The 24,391-nt window shown below is 50.1% G+C and overlaps 1 protein-coding gene across 4 annotated transcripts in view; it reads left to right on the top strand.

Annotated features, from left to right (window-relative positions):
- PHACTR3 (phosphatase and actin regulator 3) overlaps positions 1–24,391 on the top strand; it is a 274,576-nt gene that overhangs the window by 82,958 nt on the left and 167,227 nt on the right. The window contains exon 1 of one of the 4 annotated variants that reach the window (XM_050745557.1): positions 17,112–17,134. The exons of the other annotated variants lie outside the window; for them this stretch is intronic. The gene's annotated coding sequence lies outside the window, so the exon portion shown is untranslated. Of the gene's footprint in view, positions 1–17,111; positions 17,135–24,391 lie in introns of those variants that run through there. 4 annotated transcript variants of the gene reach the window in all.

The raw sequence follows: 24,391 nt of genomic DNA, 5'->3' as shown, positions 1-24,391 counted from the left end.
GATTTTTCCCTTGCCACAGCTTAGGCTCTGAGCACTGAGAGGTTTCTTTGTACTTTATATCTGCAGTACTAGCTTTCTGAACCTTGGAGTGCTTTCATCATGCTACAGCCTGACCAGCAGATGTAGGGGTCACAGAGAGCTACCTTTGTTTTCTAGTCCCACTAGAGAGCTCCCTCTGCCCTGCTACTCAGACTTTGTAGGGCATCTATCCTGCCCTCAGTAAAGACTTGCAATGCCCTGGTTTCTCCCAGGTTTTTCCCAGCTGTCTTCCCTGCCCCCAGCCTTCAATCACTGAATGTCTGGAGTTCCCAGGATAGATTTCTCTTGAGTTTCCTCCTTAGCCCCCAACTTTCAGAGGGCAGCTGCCTTTTACTTAGGTGAGGCCCCAATATCTCTGGGGTTCTTGCAGGTTTCTTACTTTACCCCCAGGAAGACCTGTACAAAACAGTAGCCAGTGATTAAAAACTCACTCTGTGGCTTGGGCTTCTTCATATTCGAATCTGTCATCTGGCCATCAGAATTTCATTAAAGTATCAGCAAGCTTCCTCCAATCTATGGCAAGTCCCTGTTATTGCACTACTGTCAGGGGTGAAAGCAGTCAGCTGGCAAATGCCTTAAATAGTGTTTTCTATCACTTCATCTCCATAATCTGGATTTCATACAAAAGTTAGTCATATATAAACACTGAGTATCTACAGCAAGAACATCATTCTCTTGGAGAGCCAGAAAGTGAGTTGTTTTATGAAACATTTCTAATTTAGTCAATTTTCTAAAAATAGGGAAATTATACAATAGTCATTGCCTTTGCCTATGAAAATTATAAAGAAGGGAAATCAGGAGACTGTTACTTCATCTGTGGGAAACACTTTCTATTTGTCCTTACTTTTGTTCTTTTTTTTTCCATAATTCTGATGGACAAGGAAAAGAATGTGGCAGCCTGAATGTCTGTTTGACTGTATCTCTTCACACTATGATTCTCATTTTCCTAATGTCTGTTTCAGAATTTTAAAGTGGACAGTGGGTTATGCCAGTTTCTAGACACTCCTGTTACCTTATAGGAAAAGGAAAATTGGATTCGATTCTAGAGGCATGATTAGCAGAAGGGCACGCCCAGGTAGCGTGACTTTTCTGAATTAAGGAAGTTTGAGCAAGAGAAAGCACTTTTTCCTGCTGGACTGGGCTGCTTGTTGATGGCTGTGCCGTTAGGAATGTAGTTCCCTGTTGTGAGAACCAGACGGAGTGGCTGAGTTCATCCTAAAACTCAATGGACAATGGACAGGACCCCCTTTTTAGGACTTTGTTCTTCAGCCCCCACGGTACAATGTGTACCAGCAAAAGGATTTGGCCAGGTCCTCTTAAACGAGGTTCAGAATTGTCCAACTTGGACTTCCACTGGGCTTCTTTCTGTGGCCAGAGATGCCAATACATGTGGTTTTCTGCATGTGTGTGGCCTTGGCTCCTTGGACTCCAGGTTGGCCATGCAGCGACAGACCTGCCTCTCGGTGGGAGTTCTCAGGAAGTCAAATCAGATGGAAACCCGATCTGTATGCACGACTGGCTTTGGCAGTTAGGTGGTGCGAAAAATGAAATTTCTACTGGCTTCTCTTGTCCACAGGGTGACCGCTAGTGGCAGGGCTGCTTGCTGCGGCTCCTGATCTCCTTGTGGGATGCCTTGGATTGGATTGGTTTCTCCTGGCCCCTATGAAAGGAACTCACGGTGGAATATTGGATTCGATGCTGCACAGGAGACCATTTAGAGACATGGTCTTTGTGCTCGAAGGGCACTCTTCGTGCAGCTACAGACCATTCATTCATTCCTTCATTTATTCTCTTACCCCAAATCTGTCTGCATCTGCTATGTTCCAGGCACCGCACGTGACACCAGGATTGTGGTGGTGAACAAGAGGCTAGTCTCACCCTCAAGGGCATATAGTTTGAGAGAGACAGACACTAGACAAGAAATGGCACATGGGTGTTTGTGAAGATGCTTAGGATATGGTGGAGGCATTTAGCAGGGAGATTTGACCTAGCTTGGGGTGGGGTGGGGGACACGGAGGCAGATTCTATGAGGAAGCAGCCGTTACCCTGAGACCTGCAGTGGGGGAGTGTTCCCTAGATGAGGAATGAGAGGTGGAGAGGAACGTGGAGCAGGATGGTGTTTTAGACAGAGGTCCTGAGCAGGAGAGAGCAGGATGTATGGACCAATGAAAGGCCCATGAGTCTGGAAGGTGGGGAAGGGGGAAGCATGCATGTTGCTAATGTAGAGAGCACATCTCAGAGGCTGCATCCTGGAGGCTTTGTAGCTTTGTGAAGAAACTGGGATTTTATCCTTAAAACAAAAGGGAAGAAGTTGGAACTGTTCAGTAGGGAGTGACATGATTCTATTGCTTTTTAAAGAGAGCCCTCTGGAGGAAAAGGGGCTGGAGGGGGCAGGGGGTGCAGGGCAGAGTGGCCATTTCTGCAATCACTGAGGCAGGAGGTGCTGGGGGCCAGTCCTGGGCTGGAAACGGGGAGTGGGTGAGGGAACTGGACTAACCCAGAATGATGCATGAGGTGACATTCATCCCACTTGGTGACGGACTTCACAGGGAGAGTGAAGGAGAGTATGAGTCTCCTAGGGCTGCTGTAACAAATAACCACAAACCGGGGGCTTAAAACCACAGAGATGTGTTCCCTCACCGTTCGCAGCTCTGCAGGCCAGAGGTCTGAAGTCAAGGCATCAGTAGGGCTGAAACCTGCCCTGGAAAGTTTCTGGGGCGGGATGCCCCAGGGCCTTTCTCGCGTCTGGGGGCTGTAAGCCCTGCTGGGCTACAGCTGTGTCACCGCAGCCTCTGGGCACCTTCACTTGGCCTTTACTGTGCATGTCTCTGCACATCCTCTCCTCCTTTTAGAATGACACAGTCATTAGGTTTAGGACCCACCATAGGCTAGCATGGTCTCATTTTAACTCATGACATCTGCAGAAATCCTACTTCTAGGCAAGGTTCTGGGTAGACATGAATCTTGGCAGGGGGGATCTATTCAACCTGCTACAGAGAGGGAGGCAGACTTGCTAAGGATGGCTCCAGGCGGCTGTAGCAACTGGGTGGAGACGTGGAGGACAGACCGACGCCAGCAGAAGGACATCAGGGCCACTGAATCAGAAACACACACGGATGTGTGAGTAAGTGAGGTGACCAGACCTAGTGAAGCCCCCAGGTCTTTTCAGGTTTTTTGTCTGTTTTTAACAAATGAGACTGAAAATGTTTCAGTTCCCTCTTACTTAGTGAAAGCCGTTCTTGTGAAGCTGACATGTAGCCCAGCGACAGTGACTCAGGTTAGTAAGGGCTGTGTGCTTTTTATGGCGTGTCGACACTGAGCCCTCACGCAGAGTAGGCTGACCGGTGATGCCGCGTGCAGGTGGTTCCCTGGCTCTGGGGCCGGCTGACCTGGACTGTCATCCCAGTGCTGCCACTTTCGAGCTGTGTGGTGGCCTTGAGGAGGGCTCTGGGCTTCTCTGAGCTGAAGTTATTTCCTTGTGCAATGGAGATGAAAACACTTGGGAACAAGGCTGTGGAAAGACTCATAGCATGGTTGCACATGCTTGGCAAAGAACCAGTCTGTTTAGCTTGCTTGTTTATTTTACTTTTACTGAAGGCGCTATGTGTAAAGATTATATTGTATATTCTACCAAACACATCAACAAGAGTGTCCAAGATTTTGATGCATATTGAAACGTCCACATTCCTCTTTAGCATAAATTATTGACAACTGCTTGTTTTCTTGTGGTTCTCCCACTTTCATAAACACTTAGGGGAGAAAACCACACTTAACTGTAGGTTCTTACTTACTAAGGATAGTCTTTATTTAGTAGACTGGGAAAGTGGTGGTAGATGGATAAGTAATTAACAAATGGGTAAGAAAAACAGTAGGCTTCCCCACAGGAAGGAGATGAGGTAGTGAGCAATCCACAAAAGGAGTGATTATAAGGACCTTTTAATTTTGAGAGACATTGAAGACATAGTTGTTCTCTTTCTGTTTCCAAATTCTCCCAGCAACCCACCTCCATGGCCATATCCTTGTTCCTTGGATCAAGCAGAATGGCTCTGCCTCCCAAGTGAACCTTGGGCAGACTACTCAGGTTGCAGTCCTGCCTGCCACCGCCTCCTTGTGACCTTGTCCTCCCACCCTCCTGGAGGCTCCTCCAGGGCTGCTTCTCATAGCCCTTTCCTGGTGTGGCTTCAACCACATGCTGACCCTGTCTGGGTCCCCAGGATCATACTTGGCTTCACTCCCCATTGGACCGCAGCCTTGACCTTCTCCTATGCCCCCTTTCCCAACTCCAGACATCCCCCTCCTGATCCCGGGAAGCCAGTGCCTCACTGCTGGCAGAAATCACATAACCAAGCTTCAACACATTTTCCACAGCCTTGGCAAAAGCCAAAGGGCTGCTTGCCAATCCTTTTGTGTATCTCAGTGTGGCAAAGTTGTTAAGACCTTGGTTCAAGTCTCACCTCCACCCCTCACTGGGGGCACCATACGTCTTCTGCCGACCTGCCAGATGCCACCTTTCACAAGTCAGCCCCTGAAATCTGACCTTGTCTGTGAAGCCTTCTGTCCGATTCATCAGAGGAGAGCGAATGTGCGTGCAGTATCCATTGCGGGCTGGGTGCAGGATTCTCCTGGCCCCTTCTGCGATCTCAACCCTCACAGGAATTAGGCACTTGCTCTTGTCTCCTTCCCTAATAGTATAATATGCTTACTTTGCGCCTGATTTACTTGGTTTTATTTTATAATCAAATCAAATAATTTATTCCAAGTGGTCTAAATTGAAGTTTTATTTTCAAAACTACAGACATAAGCAGTCTTTCAGTAGAATACCCACTGTAGTAAAACTTCCTTAATGGTTCCCCTTGTGTTGCAGATTTTCAAGTCTTCACCATTTTCAGTGTGATTACTAATATAGCAGGAAATCCTTCAAGTATGTGGCTTTCTCTCTACCTAGGACTCTTTCTTCAGGATAGATTCTCAGACACGAATGTCTACGGTTAAATGCCCTGTGCTTTTTGAGAAATGATGCAGGATTGCCATTCGGAAGGACCATGCTGACTTTTGATGCTACCAGCAATACTCAAAGGTGTTTGATTTCACTGCACCTCTATGAGAATTGGGAAATGGGACAGAAAATCATCTGGGGATAATTAAAGAACCCGAAGGTCCTTAGCACCTTGCTCAAGCCAAGTAAAATGAGTTTGTCATATTATGATTTTTTTTTCCCAGCAGATTTTAAGCTATATACTTGGGGGCAGAAATAAGAAAAAGCAGATGGTAGGGGCAGTGAGGTTGTGCTGGAGTTTGAGCGAGTGATTGAACCTTAGGTGCTGGTTGGAAGTACTGCCCATGGGGGTCTGGGTTGAATTGGATGGAAACAACACTTGGAGAAGCCTGCAGAGGGGCTGAGAGGGGAGGGAGAGCCTGCGTGGACTGGAGGCTCAGGAGATGAAGGGCGGGAAGATTGAGTACAGGGTGGGACTCAGAGGCTTACATTCTTATGTGTGGGGAGTGCAGAACCCGCCACAGGCTAACTCTATGTTGGCCATGGTTATGGTTATCAGGAGTGGGGTTGGTGTTGAGGACATCAAGGCTTCATGATGCCAGGGGGCTGCAAGGATCCCCCTCTGTGGGCATTGGGCAACCCAGGAGATGGCTAAGGAGACTGAAGCCAGCTGCTGGGCACCAGTGGCCACAGGGGGTAGCCAGGATGAGGACGAGTGAGGGACAGAGCTGGGAATTACAGGTTCTGAGCTTCTGAGAAAGAGGGGCTGCCGAACAGCAGCAGAGGGATGTGGGGTCGACCGAGCAGAGGACACACAGATGAGGCCAGTCAGTCCATCCTGGCTCCAGATCCACCATAAAAGGAGGAAAATCCGATTGCAGTTCAAGTGCACAGTTGGTAGAGAGGATCTGGACACAAGGGAGTTTGTCAATAGTAGCTTGGAGGTTCCTGGGGCCCAGTGAGACAATCAAGAAGAGTTTGGAGGGCTTGACAGAGGTGGTTTGAGTGAGGAGGAAGAGACCAGAGAGGGCTGGGGCCCAGGGACTGGGACTTAGGGATGGAGGGGGCTATGAAGGTCTGTCCCGCTTCCATCTGCCTGCTGGAGGTCCCTTGCAGGGAGGCATGGCGGCCTGAGCCTTCTCCTTACTTGGACTTTCTGTGGCTGAGGTGGAAATAAAAGCGATGGACATCAATGTGCTGGTGTGTGAAGGCACCCCACGGGGTTAGCTCCAGGCAGACCTAGGCATTGTGTCCTGCCATCTCTTCCCTGACCCACATCTCCTGTTAAACTCTATGCAAGCCACAGCCCCACACGCCCTGCGAGTCTGCGCTCTCCCACCCTACCTAAACCAGGCCACTGCTCTATTTTACAGGAAGACAGGGTTAGACATAGCATCAGGGGTCGCTTGAAAGGCACAGGGCTGGAATGTCAGGTGAATTCAGGGCCTGGGGCTACCATTCTGTGACAGCTGAGCTGTGGGCACGTTGAGCTATGGGCAGTTGGAGCAGAAGGAGCTCAATTTCAGAGGAAGAGAAAGACAGAGACAGAGGTAGAGAGAGAGACAAAGAGAGAAAGAGAGACAGGGAGAGAGAGTAAGAAAGGAAGAGAAACAGAAAGATGGAGAGAGAGACAGAGACAGACAAAGAAAGAGGGAGAGAGACGAAGACAGCGAGATAGAGAAAGAGGGAGAGAGAGAGATAGAGACATTTAGAGAGACAGAGAGAGAAAGACAGGGACAGAGAGAGGGAGAGAAACCTGATTCCCACATGCAGACTGAAGCAGGGGCGCCTCCCGCTCCCGGAGAGGAAGGGGACATGCAGGGCAGGCTCGTGGTCCAGGTGCCCTGAGATCCAGAGAAGTCCCATCACGCCCCTTCTGATCACACTGGTCTGAATGGGCTTCTGGTCCTTATGGTGTAATCTTTAAACCAGTAAATCTTATTATCACATGAAACTGCAGCACTACTTCCCTTTCATTACCTTTGAGGGTCATTTATTGACCAACAAAGAGACCCATGCTTGTGGAGCAATGTCCAAGGTGCCCAGCCGAGGCACAGCAGTGCTGACGGTCCTGACAAGTAACATGGGACACAGACCACCTGGAGATCTCAGCCTGGAGGTGCCTCCATTGCTCAGGGTTTTGATATTCTATTGTAAGTCCCCAGGTTGTCATTTAAACCTCTCTCTTCTGTCTTGGGATGGGTTAACGGTGAGATGAGGTGATCACAGAGCATGAGGCAGGGGAGGTTGAGGTAATAACGTCAGAAGTAAAAGTAAAAAACCAACCAACCCTCTAGCCCAGTGGGCATGGCTAGCCCGGTGACCTGTGGGGCTCCCACAACGGGAGTACAAGCAGCAGGCCCTGCCAGGGCGTGTGCTCCAGTGTGCTCTGCCTCCCAACTAGCCCATCGCATTGTCTCCTTCATCGACTCCTCCCACTTGCCTTTTCATGTATGTGACTTGAAGACCCTTGGTCTAAGCTGTGAATCCTGAACATGTGAGGCCTTGTCATAGAGGGCCCTAAACATCACAGGAAACAAAGCAGGGGCACCCTCGCCACGTAAATTCAGCTTTTCTGATTACAAGACAGAAGGGATTTTTCTGACGTTCCTCTGTCCCCAGAAATTCATGCAGAATCCTGATTTCATCACAACTCACCAGATTTTCCTTCCAGGCCAGCCTGCCTCCAGGGCTTAAGTTTCAGACCAGAGAGGGGGTGGAAATACAGAGGTGGCTCCATTGCCAAGGAAGTCCTGAAAAGCTTCCTGTCCTGCTTCCTTTCTCTTGTGCTGTGGATGGCCTTTCTGTCTAAGCAGATGTGTGTCACGAGGAGGGGCAGGTGTGTGTGATGGTCATTCAGGCACTGCTCCTGCTTTCCAGTTAAGATCTCCTACTTAATCACTGGCTGGAAGTAAGCAGTGAATTCCGCAGGGCAAGCCACAAGGGCAGTGCTAGGAAAGTTGCTCTTCTTCCTAGAATCACAGTTGGTTTTGCTAGTTTTCTAGAGGTGGGTGTATACACCTGTACACGGGTAGAGGTGGGCACATATACCTGTACAGGGGTAGAGGTGGGCACGCACGCCTGTACATGGGTAGAGGTGGGCACGTACGCCTGTATGGGGTTAGAGGTGGGCACGCACGCCTGTACGGGGTTAGAGGTGGGCACGCACGCCTGTACATGGGTAGAGGTGGGCACGTACGCCTGTACGGGGTTAGAGGTGGGCACGCACGCCTGTACGGGGTTAGAGGTGGGCACGCATGCCTGTACACGGGTAGAGGTGGGCACGTACGCCTGTACGGGGTTAGAGGTGGGCACGCACGCCTGTACGGGGTTTAGAGGTGGGCACGCACGCCAGATGTACGGGGTTAGAGGTGGGCACGCACGCCTGTACGGGGTTAGAGGTGGGCACGCATGCCTGTACACGGGTAGAGGTGGGCACGTACGCCTGTACGGGGTTAGAGGTGGGCACGCACGCCTGTACGGGGTTAGAGGTGGGCATGCACGCCTGTACACAGGCTCCAGGCTCTTCTTCCTGCAACAATGAGCTGCCTCATTTGGTCATTGGTCTTTCTCACGGTTTGCAGGGGCTGTACAGATAAGACTCCTTGCTCAGATGTCATTTCAATTTGTTTCCTGGGAACAAAGCTCTCCCCCATTAAAGATACATCTTTTTTTCTCTATAGGACCCTTTGTCCATATTAGGCCAGGTCCTCAAACCTCCTTCCAATTAGGCAGTTCAGGAAATGACATGTGCCTTAGATGACAATTCAACAGAACAATTCAATGCCTAATTTTTTTTTTTATTATTTATGTATTTATTTATGAGCTGGAGTTTCTTTCTTGTTGCCCAGGCTGGAGTGCAATGGCGCAATCTCGGCTCACTGCAACTCCGCCTCCTGGGATCAAGCGGTTCTCCTGCCTCAGCCTCCCAAGTAGTGGGAATTACAGGTGCCCGTTACCACGCACAGTTAATTGCTAATTGTTTTTTTTGTTTTGTTTTGTGTTAGCCAGGATTCTCGTTTTGTTTTGTATTTTTAGTACAGACAGGGTTTCACTGTGTTGGCCAGGCTGGTCTTGAACTCTTGACCTTAAAGGATCCTCCCACCTTGGCCTCCCAAAGTGTTGGGATTACAGGCGTGAGCCACTGCGCCTGGCCCAAAGCCTAAGTTTTAGTATAAGACTGATGTGTCTTCAGATGCCGCCTCTGCCATTTGCAAGCTGTGTGACTTCAGCCTGGCAGCTCGACCTCTCTGAGCCTCAGTTTCTGCAGCTGTAAAATGGGGACCAGAACTGTCTCTACTCCCTAGGGTTGGAGGAAGAGCCCTCAGTGTGACCCCCGGTGTGGAGTAGGGAGGAGTTCAGCACTGAGGAGTTTTCTCAGCATTCCCTGTCTCAAGACTGTGTTGACTACTGAAGATGGGGTCAATTACTACCCCTGGGGACTTAAAATAATTAGTGCTGCTTTTCGTCATTGCCTAATTTCTTATACTCAGGAAGTGGCCTCCATATGAGGAGAATCTGATCCGTGGCCAAGCTGCCTTGAAAGTTTTCTTTTAATTCTGTCGGTAACAGCTGTATTGAGAGAGAATTCACATATCACGCAGCTCACCTGTTGGCAGTGTGCTGTTCAATGGTTTTGAGTATCTGAGCAGTGTTTTGCAGCCATCACTGTGGTGAAATGTAGAACAGTTTCTTCTCCTCTAAAGAGAACCCTGTGTCCACTAGGAATCACTTCCATTTTCCTTTCCCCCAGCCCCTGGCCACCTCTAATCCGCTTTCTGTTTCTTTAGATTTGCCTATTCTGGACATTTCATAGAAATGGAACCACACGCTATGTGGCAGTTATGACTGGCTTCCTTCGTTTGGCATCATGTTTTCGAAGCTCGTCCGTGTTGTAGCATGTGTCAGACCTCCATTCCTTTTTATGACAGAATGATATTCCACTGTCTGGGTACACCACACTTTGTTTACCCATTCTTCAGTTGAGGGACATTTGTGTTGTTTCTATTAATTGTTTTAACCTAAATTGCCTTTCACAACGTTCTTGTTTTGATATAACTGTCTGCTTGTCAATTGCAGAGTTCATTAATTCATCTCTTCATGTGCCCAGTGAATATCTATCGAGTGCCTAGTAAGTCTGGGGTGCTGTGCAAGGCATTTTGATGAATCTGTGGACTGGGCAGATAAGACTCCTGCCATCACGGAAGGTCCCATTCTAGTGGGGGTCATTTAGACGCTGTTCTTTCTTCTGATCTCTAGCGGATGACCAACAGCAAATAGCTACTAATACATACTATGACATCGGTGATGATGCATTTGGTGGGAAATGGATCTGGCTACAGGGAAGAAGGAGTGACGGGTGCCGTTTCAGATGTGGACACTGGGAAGGTGTCTCTCTGGGGAGGGCAATGGGTGCAGAGCCGTGGATTTCACTGGTCTGGGTCAAGTTCAGAAATGGGTGGATTGTGATGAACCTTTGAAGAGCTGGAGATGGGGCCACCTTTTGAGGCAGAAACCTCTCTTTCGTCCTTGAGAAGCCTCACTTGGCCTCCCAGGGTGCAGTCGTCCCCTGCCCTGAATAAGCTCATGTGAATGGCCAGGATGTGGACACACGTCCACCAGCCTGCATTCTCAATTACATTGAAGCCTCCGTGTTCTCTCTGCATTTGACCTTCTCTGGAGGGTCAGTGAGGACAGGCATCTGCTAGGGGGCAGGCACTTTTACTGTTTCCATCCTGGAAGGTCCGGGAAGACCCCAGGCTTTTCTACTGTTAAGGTCTCCTAGAGGGAGCATTCAAGCTTGTGTTTGTTGGGCCTGTGACAGCACGTGGTGCTTGTGTTTACAGCCTGCTCCGTGCTCCATCTTCTACTGCACTTGGCTGCTTATAGGTCCATAGACCCAGATGGTCCTGTGGTTTCTGTCTCCAGAACGCCTCCCCAATCCGGCACTTATTCCCACTCTCACTGCCGTCTCCTGGGCGTTGCTCATCAGCACCTTAAATGTTCTTTCCACTTCTCCTCTGCAATCTCGTACTTTCTCCTCCCAGACCAAGGACTGGAGGCATGCTTTCTGCGCTCATGTGCTCATGCTTTCTCGGCAACCTTGCGAGGCTGCCCCACCCCCTCCTCAGCTCCTCCCTGGTCCAATGGGAGAGAGCATTTGGTTTCAGAGAGAGCCATGTGGTTCTCCTTCTGTTTATTCTGAGCTTTTTTTCTTCATTTAGCATCAATTCCCGTCATGGAAAATCACAGGAGCCAACTGAAGGGGGATTTCCAGAATATTTGGCCTTCCTTGGGCCTTGGTGAAGTGGCTTCCTTGGCCTGGGCAAGTGGGGCTGTGACCATCTGTGCATTGACAAGAAGGCGGGGGGTGCGGCTCCATGCCGGGTGAGCCTCCTCTCTCCTTGCCGGGGAAGGGTTAGAGTAAGAGTTGGTTTCTCCAAAGCGATGATGCGTTCTTTCTCTTATGGGTCTGGCTTGAAAGCCACAGAGTTCAAAGGCAGTGCTGGGAGGTGGCTTAGCTCTCCTCTGCTTTAGTTGGTGGAAAGGAAAGGTAGAAACCTGAGGTCAAAAACAGGTGGCCGTGGGCCCAGGTCAGCCTGCGGACTTGGTTGGTTTGAACACAGTGTTTGTGTGTTTCACTGAACCAACATTTAAAAGTAGGGAGATTTTACACCAACATCTGGATTTTCTTTCTGGCTTGGCTTGAAAAACTCAGAGCTCGGGTACTGCTGGCTATTGCCGGGCTAGAAGGTTCATGAGGACAGAATTGTCCAGCTGTGATATTGGCTGTCTCTGGGGCCTGCACCGTGCCTGGCAGGTGAGGTCCATCCACTTAATGAAGGAACGGACTGGCCATGGCTCTTGCCAGGCTGTGTGGTTGCTGCCTGCTTTAGGCAGGTCCTGCCTTCTCCAGTTAGGCCAAACCCTTGACCACCTGCACGGAGAATTCACACCTGGTTCACGTTACCTACTTACCTGTGTATCCAGCCTGGCCTCTCTAGGACATCTGCGTCTGGTCCTTGGGAGTAACTGTAGGTACGAGGAACGTGCTGAAAGGGATCCTCCTTTATTCTGAAATGTGGCCCAACAGGCTGCAGCTAGAGATTCTGGCCTGAGGAGGTCTGGAGTCCCCTGGCTCTAACCACAGCTTTCAGAAGCAGTTCTCAAATGTGGGCAGTTTGGGCACTGTCTGGAGACATTTTCAGTTGTCGCAGCGGGCAGGCATGGTGCCACTGGCATCTCGTGGGGAGAGGCCAGGGACGCTGCTAAACACCCCACAGGGCCCAGGACGGCCCCTGCCACAAAGCTTCATTTAGCTTCAAATGTCAGTATTGCTGAGGCTGAGGATCCCTGCGCTAGAGTCACAGTGCCCTGAGTCCCTGTCTCAATGCTGCCCTTGCCCTTGACCTTCCTGCCTCCCCAAGCCTTAGTTTCCCATCTCTAAAGTGGCGTGATCCTCACATGCACCTCTCTCAGCCAGATGGGGAGGAAATGCCATGGCCTGCATGTAGAATCACACTCAGTGGTCAGGGTTGCAGCTCTGATGTTCGGAGAGGCCCTAGCCATGGGGTCTAAGATCTGGGCTGCGGAATCCATCTGTGTGACCATGGGTGGGTCATTTGCCCTGCTGAGCCTGAATTTCCTCATCTGGACATCAAGAGAGGAATAGGGCAACCTCTAAGGATGTGAGGATTAAGTGGTTTAATGTCTGCACTCGGCACGTGGAACCTGACGAACGTGCATGAGCAGCGCCATCCTGACTCAGCAGTGTGGTTCTGGGGTCTCCTGAGACACCACTGCGTGCCCGACCCTCAGCTCGCAGCCTCCTCCCCTCCACTGTCTCTCTCCTCATCTACGAGTTGGGTTAATCCTCTCCCTTGACCCCACACCCCCCAGCAAAGTTTTAGGAAGTTGCCTGTGGTCGCCCTTTGGTGCATGAACTCCAGGGTGGGAAGACCCCTGGGGGCTTCCAGACAAGAGAGGTGAGTGGGGCTTGGCCTAGGCTGCGGTGGTGGGGTTGGTGAGGAGGGGAGGGATTGGAGAGAGGCCCTGGACGTAGAGCCCAGAGGAGATGCCTGTGGGTTGGGTGTGTCTGTTACGGTGAGCTGCAAACAGTCTGAGGCAGGAGGGGGCCTCACTTCCCTCAGTGAGTCTCCAGTGCGTGAGGCTGTGTAGTTTGTGGATTTGAATAGACTTGGAGCTTTTGGAGCATCTTCCTGGGACAACCTCAATTTATTTGGTGTCTTCTCAGAGTTTATCTGTGGGCGTGGCAGGAATGACCCCAGACTGGGTTCAGCCCTCTCTTCCTGGCTGAGCCTCTTTGGGTCTCAGTCTCCTCATCTGTAGAATGGGAATAGAATCCTTCACCCTGTGGCCTGTTGTTTTAAGTTTTCAGTAAGACCTGGTATTGGAAGCCCCCATCAAAGTGAGGAGCTCATGAAGCACAGGCATTGGGCACCAGACACAGGATCTCCTCCTGATGGCGGAGCGGTGTAGTGCTAAGTGGGGTGTCTGCGGTTTGCCCCGTCCAGGTCAGCAGCACGGCAAGAGGTAGGCCTTGGATTCTCTTAGACCTGCTTACAGCCCGGGCTTCTGGGGCCTGAATGTGGCCAGTGCTCAGGTGGTTGGGAGCTGGCCTGGCGACACCTGGGGCTCCCGGACACAAGGGAACACGGGCAGCTGGGATGGTGACCCTGGGGACCCTGCTATCCTGTGGAGGCCCCAGGATTCTGACTTGTACCCAGGCTTGCTTGGTGCTGTCTTGGGACTGTCTCTGGGCTGGGACAGTGAACTCAGGGCCCTTGGATGTCAGTGCCTCAGAGCTGCAGAGGGTCAGAGCCAGGCCTGGGGTGGACCAAGTGGTATCTGCACCCCTCCCAACAGTGTCTGAACTGGGTAGCTTTGTGCAGCTCAGTCTGCCTCTCTGAGCCTTGGTTTCCTCACCTGACCTGCACAGTGGAATGGGAGAAGAGCCTGACAGGGAGGCCGGATCAAGCTGCTAGGACTTCAGTGCAGCCCCTGGCAGAGCAGCCCCGAAGCTTGGGAAGGCCAGGAAATCCCAAGCTGGTCTCCAGACCCGCCTGCCCCATGAGTTGAGCTTCTGGCGAAATTCAGCTGAGATTTCGGTTTTTTATTCTCTGTACCCTGACAAGGGGCAGGAACCAGGAGCCAGCCTCAGCTGTCAATGTCCTGGGCCGACTCCCTCCCACCTCCCACTTAAAGGTGTCATTAGCAAGGGCAAGACCTCTTCTAACAGGTGGAAACAATTTGTCGAGACAGTCTGTGGCTGCTGCGTTTAGAGACCCAGAGACCCTAAATGTGGACTAACGCCCCCAGAATGTTCAGAAGTAATGTGCTTCCCCAGGCAGTGCTGGGGTGGGGGGCATGGCTCTGACTCTTGCCCTTGGGTTTGCCCCCCTCTGCCCTCTTCCCCTTCTCCTGTCCCCCCCTTCTCCTGTTCCTTCCCCTTCTCCTGTCCCCGCTTCTCCTGTTCCCCCCTTCTCCTGTCCCCCTTCTCCTGTTCCTTCCCCTTCTCCTGTCCCCCCTTCTCCTGTTCCTTCCCCTTCCCCTTTCCTTCCCCTTCTCCTGTCCCCCCCTTCTCCTGTTCCTTCCCCTTCTCCTGTCCCCGCTTCTCCTGTTCCTTCCCCTTCTCCTGTCCCCCCTTCTCCTGTTCCTTCCCCTTCTCCTGTTCCCCTTTCTCCTGTTCCTTCCCCTTCTCCTGTACCCCTTCTCCTGTTCCTTCCCCTTCTCCTGTCCCTGTTCCTTCCCCTTCTCCTGTCCCCCTTCTTCCCCTTCTCCTGTTCCTTCCCCTTCCCCTTCTCCTGTCCCCACTTCTCCTGTTCCTTCCCCTTCTCCTGTCCCCCCTTCTCCTGTTCCCCCCTTTCCTCCCCTTTTCCTGTTCCTTCCCCTTCTCCTGTACCCCTTCTCCTGTTCCTCCTTCTTTTCATCCCCCTTCTCCTGTTCCCCCTTCTCCTTTCCCCCACTCTTCTGTCCCACCTTCTCCTGTTCCCACCTTCTCCTGTCCCCCCTTTTTCTGTTCCTCTCCCTTCTCCTGTTCTCCCCTTCTTCTCTTCCCACCTTCTCCTGTTCCTGCCTTCTCCTGTCTCCCCTTCTGCTGTTCCACCCTTCTCCTGTTCACCCCTCTCCTGTTCCCCCCTTCTCCGGTTCCCTCCTTCTCCTGTTCCCCCTCCTTCTGTTTCCCCCTTCTCCTCTTCCCGCCTTCTCCTGTTCCCCTTCTCCTGTCCCCGCTTCTCCACTTCCCCCTTCTCCTGTCCCCCAACTTCTCCTATTCCTGCCTTCTCCTGTCCCTGCTTCTACTGTCCCCCTATTTCTCCTGTTCTTCCCCCTTCTCCTGTTCCTCCCCTTCTGTTCCCCCTTCTCCTGTTCCCCCTTCTGTTCCTTCCCCTTCTCCTGTCTGTTCCTCCTCCTCCCCCTCTGTTCCTCCTCCTCCCCCTCTGTTCCTCCTCCTCCCCCTCTCTGTTCCTCCCCTTCCTATTCTTTTCCCTCTTCCCTTCCCCCTCCTCCTCTCAACTTACCCCTCTTCCTCCCTGTCCTGCTCCCTCTTCCCAGCTAATCATATTGAGACTGTACCTTGTGATAGACACTTTGGGTAGCTCTCTTAGCTCATGTCACACCATCCCTGGGGAAGGGCACCCCATTGTACAGGTGGGTACGCAGAAGAGGGGAGAGATGCCCCCACTACAATGTGTTGGGAGCAGAATTTGGATCTGAGTCCAGCTCCCCCATCGCCTGCAGGCAGGATCTGGGCTCCTATGGTGTCCGGGGGCAACTGCCTCTTCATAGCGAAGCTTCATTCGTTCCGTTCCCGGCTCTGGGCTATTACCCCTGTCTCTGAGGGTCAGAGAGGTGACTTCCCTTGCCTGAATTCAGATGGTTATGGAGTGGTGGTCCTGGTTCAGACCTACGGCTGTCTTTCTTGCCAGCAGCACTTCTCTCTTTGGGGTGATTTTCCCCCCAGAGGACGCTGCAGTGCCTGGAGACATTCGGGTTGTTATAACTGGGCCGGAGGGTGCTTCTGGCCTCTAGCATGTAGCTGTCAGGGATGTGGCAAAACCTCTTACCATGCACAGCACAGCCCCCACCACAGAGAATTGTGTGGTCCCGAATGTCACCGGCCCTGCTCTGGGCCCCTGCCAAGCTGACCGTGTGTTCCTGCACCTCAGCCAGCAACAGACATACCTGCAGCAGCCGGCGTTGGGGCTACAGGTGAGCCTAGGTCCTTGACCTTCCCATCTGTCTGCCGCCTGGGCTTGGGCCTGGAAAAAAGGTGCACCAAGGATCCCTGGCTTCAGCATTTTTTGTTTTCAGGTTGCATATCAGACTCCTTGTCTCCTGAGGTTCCTTGGGGCTTGGCTCCAGGCAGCCTCCCTGATCTAAGACTTCAGCAGCTGCCTCAGGACTCTGCATGGCCAAGGTCCCCTCTGCCCCATGTCACCAAGGTCATCGTGGTAGCAGTGGAAGCAGGGGAAGGAGAAGAGAGGGCCCTAAGAAAAACTCCAGTCCTGCTAGTTCCTGGAACTTGCCGAAGGCCAGGAAAAGTTGCTGCCATTGTGGGTTCTGTAGATGGGATTTAGGGCTTTGGTTCAGGTGGTTTCTGCCAGGCTCTGGCCAGATGCCAGCCTACGCAGTGTTCTGGCAGTGCTGAGTGACACATCTCGGGCACGGAGAGGAGCACGCACCTGTCCCTGAACAGAGGGGAGGCTTGTTGGGGGCCAGCACTTGATCTACTGAGCCAGACACTCAGACCCTGGGCTGCCCTCCTCACCCCCACCCCTGCCCCAACTCTGCCTCCTGCACATCTATATTTAAAAATGTTTACAGATAATAATGGTGTTCAGCCCCAAAACGCAGACAGGAGCTTCCTGACAATTGCAGTGCTGTGCCGGGCTGGAGGTTTTCTCAGGGAGCGGAGCTGGTCCCCAGGAGCAAGTGAGAGCGCCAGGGCTGTGGGGGCTCTTTGCCAATCTTGACCTTTCAGGGAGGTTTGAGAGAAAGACTCCAGAAGCCCGCGGGGAGAGCAGGGGTTCTGGGGAAGACGAAGAAGCCCTTCGTCCAGGATCCCTCTGTGACCATAAGGTGAGTTGCTTTGCCCCACGTCTCTGGTGAGGCAGAGGGCAGGGACTGTTTAGGGAGCAGGCTTCTTAAAGGCAAAGGGTTTGCAAATTCTAGCAGCAGCAGGGCCCCAGGAGAATGACTGTTTTTTTTTTTTTTTTTTTTTTTTTTTTTTTTCCCTTGAATCAGATGACTGCATTTGGAGGCTGGGGTGAGGCATGGGGGCTGCCCCTCTTGGAGCCACAGATGGGTCATTTTTATGTGTCTAAGGGGTCAGACCAGGATCAGCCCTGGGTTTCTGCCACAGAGTCCAGAAAGAGCCACGAAGGTCTTTTGTTTGCATGTGAATGTTATTTTAACCTATTACTTCTGGGCTAAAAATAAAAATTCCACTCGGATGCCTTTTTGTCTCTAGATTGTAAGATCGTTTCCAGGAAATAATAGATTGTCATTGATGTGCATTTTGACTGCATGGTGTCCTATTCCTAAGCCAGGTTTTGTAAAAATTCAAAGTAGAGGCGGTTTCCCACGGTGGAGGTTGATGCCTTCATTTACTGCCAGGAACATATGCTCCACTCTCAGAAGTCATTGTCCTGCCGGGATCGCCACCACTGAACTCTGGGTGGGAGTGCGGGTGTGGGTGAGGGAGAGGGCACACTTGGCTTTTGTGTGGTTGTACATTTAGTATCATTTGTGGACTTTTGGTTCTGAAAAATGGTTTGCCAGTACAGTTGGATGTCTGTAGTTGGGGGCCCATGAAGGAGACGGAGAAGTGAATTCTAAGTGTTAATATGGGTCATGGTTAAGTTCTTGGAAGCAACATTGTTTTCCAAAGGTGCCTGCTGTGTTTTTAAGCTGCAAAGTTTTATTTTATTTTTTGACCCAGTGGAAAATGGCAATTCAGGATCCCAAGGACTTCAGCAGAGGTTGTCTGAATGTTAAACCCCCTCCCCTGAAATGCTTGCTTTCTTTTTAGAGGACAGGAAATATGGGAAATTAAGTCCTTTTGTGGAGTGTGGTTTGCGTGTTGTTCTTTGAGGAGGAATTACGGAATTATGCACATGCATAACGATGGTAACCACATACACAATCTAAGAATAACAAATCAGAAAAATCCATGGTGAGGTTCATTCAGAAATAATCAAGAGTATATTGTTTAACTAAGGAGAGGATCAGAGGAACGCAGTCCCGGAGCCACCATTTCGGCTGTCACCTAGGTGCAACTCTCAGCAGAAGTAAGCATTCCCACTAAGATGTTCTGCAAATTTACTGCTGTTTAATCTCACAACTTTTACACCACAAGCTGAAATAATAGGCCAGTATGAAAATGCGCTCTTTCTTTCCCATACATTTTCTTCCGTTCCTGAGCCAAGCCCATAGGTAGCTTGGCAGTTTGCAATTCTCTGTCTACACGAAATAGATACAGATGATTTTTTCCTGTATGTTTTGGGTATTAACTCTTTGGTTGCCAAGCTGTTAAGCCCTGAGTCTATATTATATACACCTTCAGGCTGTGGCTTACAGGGCTTCAACACGTCGTCGTTATATAATACAGTAGTTTTGCTTGTGGGGTGACTGTTCATATCGTGTATGCTCAGAAATTCTATTTTTAAAGTATAAAATACCACTCTTCAGAGCAGCCTGCTCACTCCTGCCTCCCCGGGAGCCACACGCTTTGCACTGTGGAGTTGTTGGCATGAAGGCACATGACATATGGACGGGAGCGCGTTCCTCCTGTCTAGGGCCTCTTAGGACCCGAGGAGTGGCTGGAGGCAGTTTCTCTCCAGTCCTGAGGTTGATGACTCTTGGTGCTGAGCCTGTGCTGCTATTTTTAGCTTCCTTTCTTCCTTGCATCTTGACATAATTCGACATGTCGCAGCTGAATCTCATCTATTTGCGGCGCTTACTGTGTTTTGTAATCTGTGTTTTGTGGGGCAGAAATATGCTCCTTGCTGGAGCATATTATATCGTTGTTATTTGGGGAAAGTTATGATACTATCAATTAACTTTAAAAGATGCAGAACACAAGCGATCCTTTGATTTTCTTTCTACTGCTAATTTCCTGGCCGGGAGCACCTGGAGGGTAGGCACTGTTCCTCCTCCTGCTGGACCAGAAGGCAGCAAGCAGTGCCTCTCACATCTTGGGAACCTGTATCAGAAGCACCTGGAGGGGCTGTTACAAAGGCGATTGATTGCAGCCCCACTGGCAGAGTTTCTGAGTTAGCAGATCTGGGTGGGTGCGGCGGAGGGAGGTGGGGAGCAAGTAATCTGCATCTCTCACAAGTTCCCAGGTGATGCTGACGCCGGTCCAGCACTGCACTTTGAATCACAGATGGAGATCATGGCGGAGGGTTGGTAAATATTTAGGGGGTGGACGATGCCTACGTCCAGAGAGCCAATTTAAGAAATATACAGATGGTGGAGCAGGAGATTTTCAGTTGTTGTGTATCCTGTCCACGCGGTTGAAGATGGACTTGATTGAAAAAGAAATTAAATTTGAAATAAAATTAGCTGACTGAGAGGATGGCTCCTGACAGTGTCCGATGCTGTGATGTTATTTAGGGAGGATGAAGCATCACGACTCAGACAGCTTACTTTGAGATGGCCAGCAGCACACACAGACATAAGTGAAGTGCATGTGCATGCACGCACACGAAACTCAGCAAAATATTAATTGCTGAAACAATGGGTGTTCATACTATTCTAAATTCATACTATTTCTATTTCTAATACTTTTCTGTATAATAAACATCATATTAACATGGTAAACACAACAATAGGGCTTAGGACAGCTTTTCTTGTGTATGTACATGATAGTGAGTAAATCAAGATCACCCACATGTTCACAGCTGTGTTGCTCTGGGTGGCGTGGGCACTGGCACTATATTAGTCCATTTTCACACTGCTGATAAAGACATACCCAAGACTGGGGAATGTATAAAGAAAAAGAGGCTTAATGGACTCACATTAAGCCTCTGGGGAGCCCTCACAATCATGGCAGAAGGTGGAAGGCATGTCTTACGTGGCAGCAGACAAGAGAATGAGGACAAAGCGAAAGGGGTTTCCCCTTATAAAACCATCAGATCTCATGAGACTTATTCACTACCACAAGAAGAGTATGAGGGAGACTGCCCCCATGATTCCATTACCTCCTGCTGGGTCCCTCCTACAACATGTGGGAACTATGGGAGCTACAATTCAAGAAGAGATTTGGGTGGGGACATAGCCAAACCATATCAAGCACACGCATTGCTTTTGGGAGTTCTCATTTCCTTCCATTCTCCCTGATCCTTTATCTCCTTGTTCTTTCCTCCTTTCCCTTCCCTTCTCTTTCACTCCCTCCTTCCTGGTTTCCCTCTCTTCTGCTCTCCCTCCCTCCTTCCTTCTTCGTGTCCCCACCTCCTATCTTCTGGTGTTTCTGGGTCAGAGGACTCTGGTCCAGAAGGGTTCCGTGTGGGGATGTGTTGTGCTGAACCCCATTAACCTCAGTAGGGAAGGTACCAGGTTCAAGAGGCCAAAGAAGAGACCTGGAGCCAGCAAACAAGACATGCAGTTTTATTAGGGACTTACATGCAGGGGAGAGAGTCCAGTGGTGGCGGGATGGAGATAACTGTCTTAACATACAGAAACGGTCCAGTGGTGGCAGGCTGGACAGGAGAACTGCTTTAATGTTCAGAAATGATCCAGTGGTGGCAGGCTGGACAGGAGAACTGCTTTAATGTTCAGAAATGATCCAGTGGTGGCAGGCTGGACAGGAGAACTGCCAGTTGGCAGGCTGGACAGGAGAACTGCTTTAATGTTCAGAAATGATCCAGTGGTGGCAGGCTGGACAGGAGAACTGCCTTAATGTTCAGAAACGATCCGGTGGTGGCAGGCTGGATAGGAGAACTGCTTTAATGTTCAGAAATGGTCCAGCGGCAGCAGATTGGACAACATATCCACTTTCCTACAGTCCGGTGGCAGCAGACAGGGCAAGAAAACCACAACTGCAACCGCCTGCAAACATCATGCAGTGTATACAGCATTTTCACTTAGCACCCACCCCTAACAACCTCCACCTGGCAACCTTCATGTAACCCAAGCTTGGCCAACACGAGGCCTGTGGGTCTCACACAGCCCAGGATGGCTTTGAATGCGGCCCAACACAAATTTGTAAACTTTCTTAAAGTGTTATGAGATTTTTTTTTTTTTTAGCTAATCAACTATCATTAGTGTTAGTGTATTTTATGTATGACCCAAGACAATTCTTCTTTTTCTAATGTGGCCCAAGGAAGCCAAAAGATTGGACACCCCTGATAGTAACCCAAACCTCAGGGCCTCAATCCCCTGTACGGCCCGTGTTCCACAGGACAGGACGGAGGCTCAGATGTTCATCATAGATAGGAACAGATCTCTGGGTGGGCCACTCCCGGATTCCCTAGTTTGGAACACACATTCAGGTGCATCTGTCATACAATGTCATTCTAAGGGTGTGCTTAAAATATTGATGTCAGGTGTGTTTACCCTATAGGATGCTGTGGCATCTGCCCAGGAAGAAGCTGAATCATGTGCCAGTTATTATTTTCCCAGGGTTTTCAGGCTGCCACCTTGTTTTTTAAATAAAGTTTTATTGGAACACACACCCATTTACTTACACACTTCTCTGGCTGTTTCCCAACAGAGTAGCTGAGGCAGAGACCATAGGTCCACACAACTGAAAATATTTACTTCTGGCCTGTTGCAGAAAAAGTTTGCCCATCCTAATTTGTTTCTGTGGGCTGGTTGTCTTGGAGATTCCACACATACACACATGTGCACATGTGCATACATACATACTCATACTAAAGACATGCAGCAAGATGTTAAGAGTTGTGGAGTCTAGAGTACATGTGATTGTTCATTATACTATATTTTCCTACTTTTTCACATGTCCAAAAAATTTGTAAAACATTTTGTTGACTGTGGCAGTGACCACTCCAGGATCTCTAAAGGAATGCCACAGGGCTCCATCCTAGGTTCTGAGTCTTCAACATTTGCCTCACCCACTTGGCAGGTTAATCGAATGGGTAGATGATACAAATCAAAAAAAGTATTAACAAAGCATGCCATATACTCAAGAGCCAAACAGATAACAGACTGTTAGGGAGGCTGAGACAACAAGGAGAAGTTTAATGTTCATAAGCTTCAGGTATCCAGCTCAGATTTACAAAGATCTTTGCCCAGGTCCTGTGAGGAGCAGACTCTGATAGAAATCAGGCCTCTGGGCTGGGCATGGTGGCTCACCCCTGTAATCTCAGCACTTTGGGAGGCCGAGGCGGACGGATCATCTGAGGTCGGGAGTTCAAGACCAACCTGATCAACATGGTGAAACCCTGTCTCTAGTAAAAATACAAAATTAGCTGTGAGTGGTGGCACATGCCTTTAATCCCAGCTACTCGGGAGGCTGAGGCAGGAGAATCATTTGAACTCAGGGGGCAGACGTTGCGGTGAGCCAAGATCGTACCACAGCACTCCAGCCTGGGCAACAAGAGCCATACGCTGTCTCAAAAAAAAGAAAAGAAAAGAAAAAAAAGAATCAGGCCTCTTGGCCAGACACGGTGGCTCATGCCTGTAATCCCAGCACTTTGGGAGACCAAGGCAGGCAGATCACTTGAGGCTAGGAGTTCGAGGCCAGCCTGGCCAACATGGCGAAACTCCGTCTCTACTAAAAATACAGAAATTAGCTGGGTGTGGTAGCACGCACCTGTAGTCCCAGCTGCTCAAGAGGCTGAAGCAGGAGAATCGCTCAAACCCAGGAGACAGAGGTTGCCGTGAGCCAAGATCATGGCACAGCACTCCAGCCTGGGCAGCAGAGTCTCAAAAAAAGGAAAAGAAATCAGGCCTCTTAATGGAACCAAAGTCTGAGGTCCCTAGAGTGTGTGCAAACTGTTCCAGCCACTGGAACATCAGTGTGCAAAGCCTCCTGGAGCTTGCATGCTAGTGGGGGAGGACAATGAATGGCACCTGTAACCAGTAGGGGATCATCCTGCATGTTAATAATAAGTGTTGTGGGAAATGAACAGGAGAAGTAGGGTGAGGGAAGAGAAGGTATAAATGTGGTGGGCGGTAGACAGTTGAGTATTACATGGAGTGTCAGGATTGGCATCATTACAGAGGTGACATTTGAGCAAAGCCGTGAAGGCAGTGAGGAAGTGAGCCATGTGGCTATCTGAGGCAAGAGCCTTCGGGGCAAAGAGAACCTTCAGTGAAGATGCCCTGAGTAAGAGCCTACCTGGTGGGTTCCAGGAACAGGGAGGAGGAGCCTGTGGTGGCTGGAGTCACGTGAGATTGCTGGGGAGGGAGACGGGAGAGAAGTAGGGACATCGTAGGGAGGGGCCTCTGCCAGCCTTTGGGCTTTTGCTCCGAGTGTGATGGTGGGGGCGGGGGGGCATTGGAGGGTTTGAGATTTAATTATGATTCATCAGATAACTTGAGAACTGACTAGTGCCCAGGGGGCTGACCAGCCTAGCAGTCATTGCTGCAATCCAGGCGGGAGATGATGCTGACTGGCCACAGTGAAGGTGTGGACATGGGCACTTCTAGAAGGTGGAATGATGCAGTTGGCTGAGGGAGCAGATGGGGAAACAGGGACAGTGGAGTTTCAAGGGAGGACTCTCAGGTTCTGTCCTGAGTACCAGAAGGATAGAGCGTTGGTCCTGGCCTATGAGGGGAAGGCCATGGTGGAGCAGGTTTCAGGGAGAGAGCAGTTCAATTTTGGCTACAGTGAATTTGGAGCATCTACTTGACATCCGTGCAAAGATGACAAATTGGCAATTGGCTGCACAACTCTGTGCTTGGGAGAGAGGTTTGGGCTGGAGCTGTGCATTTGGGAGGCTGCAGCTGAGTAGAAGCTGAATGTGAGCTAATGCGCTTTCTCCCTAACTTAGTCATTTGTCTGCCACCTGTGGTCTAATTTGCCAAATACTTTCTTTTAAACCAGGTCTTTTTTTTTTTTTTTAATTTAAAGTAATTTTAAAAGGATATCTCTATGTTGCACTTTTAAGTAGAAATCCAATATTGCTTACCTTTGATAAAAGGTAACCATGAAATAAAACAATGACAACAAAACAACATTTAGTTCAAGTTAGGCATAGTCTCTCACTAAGGATTTCAAGCCAGAGGGTCCTCTGTATTATCCAAACACAGAGATCAGCAAGTATCAGATGCCAGGGTCATCGTAATGCCAAACTAACACTCTCCTTTTGAAGTTCTTGGAAGATGGGAGGGAAATTGACAAGAAATTAGCTTCTGTTGCTTTGTCCT

This window comes from Macaca thibetana, chromosome 10 (assembly GCF_024542745.1).
Source record: "Macaca thibetana thibetana isolate TM-01 chromosome 10, ASM2454274v1, whole genome shotgun sequence".
In the NCBI taxonomy this organism is placed as follows: domain Eukaryota; kingdom Metazoa; phylum Chordata; class Mammalia; order Primates; family Cercopithecidae; genus Macaca; species Macaca thibetana.
This window is presented reverse-complemented; position numbering and strand designations above follow the sequence as displayed.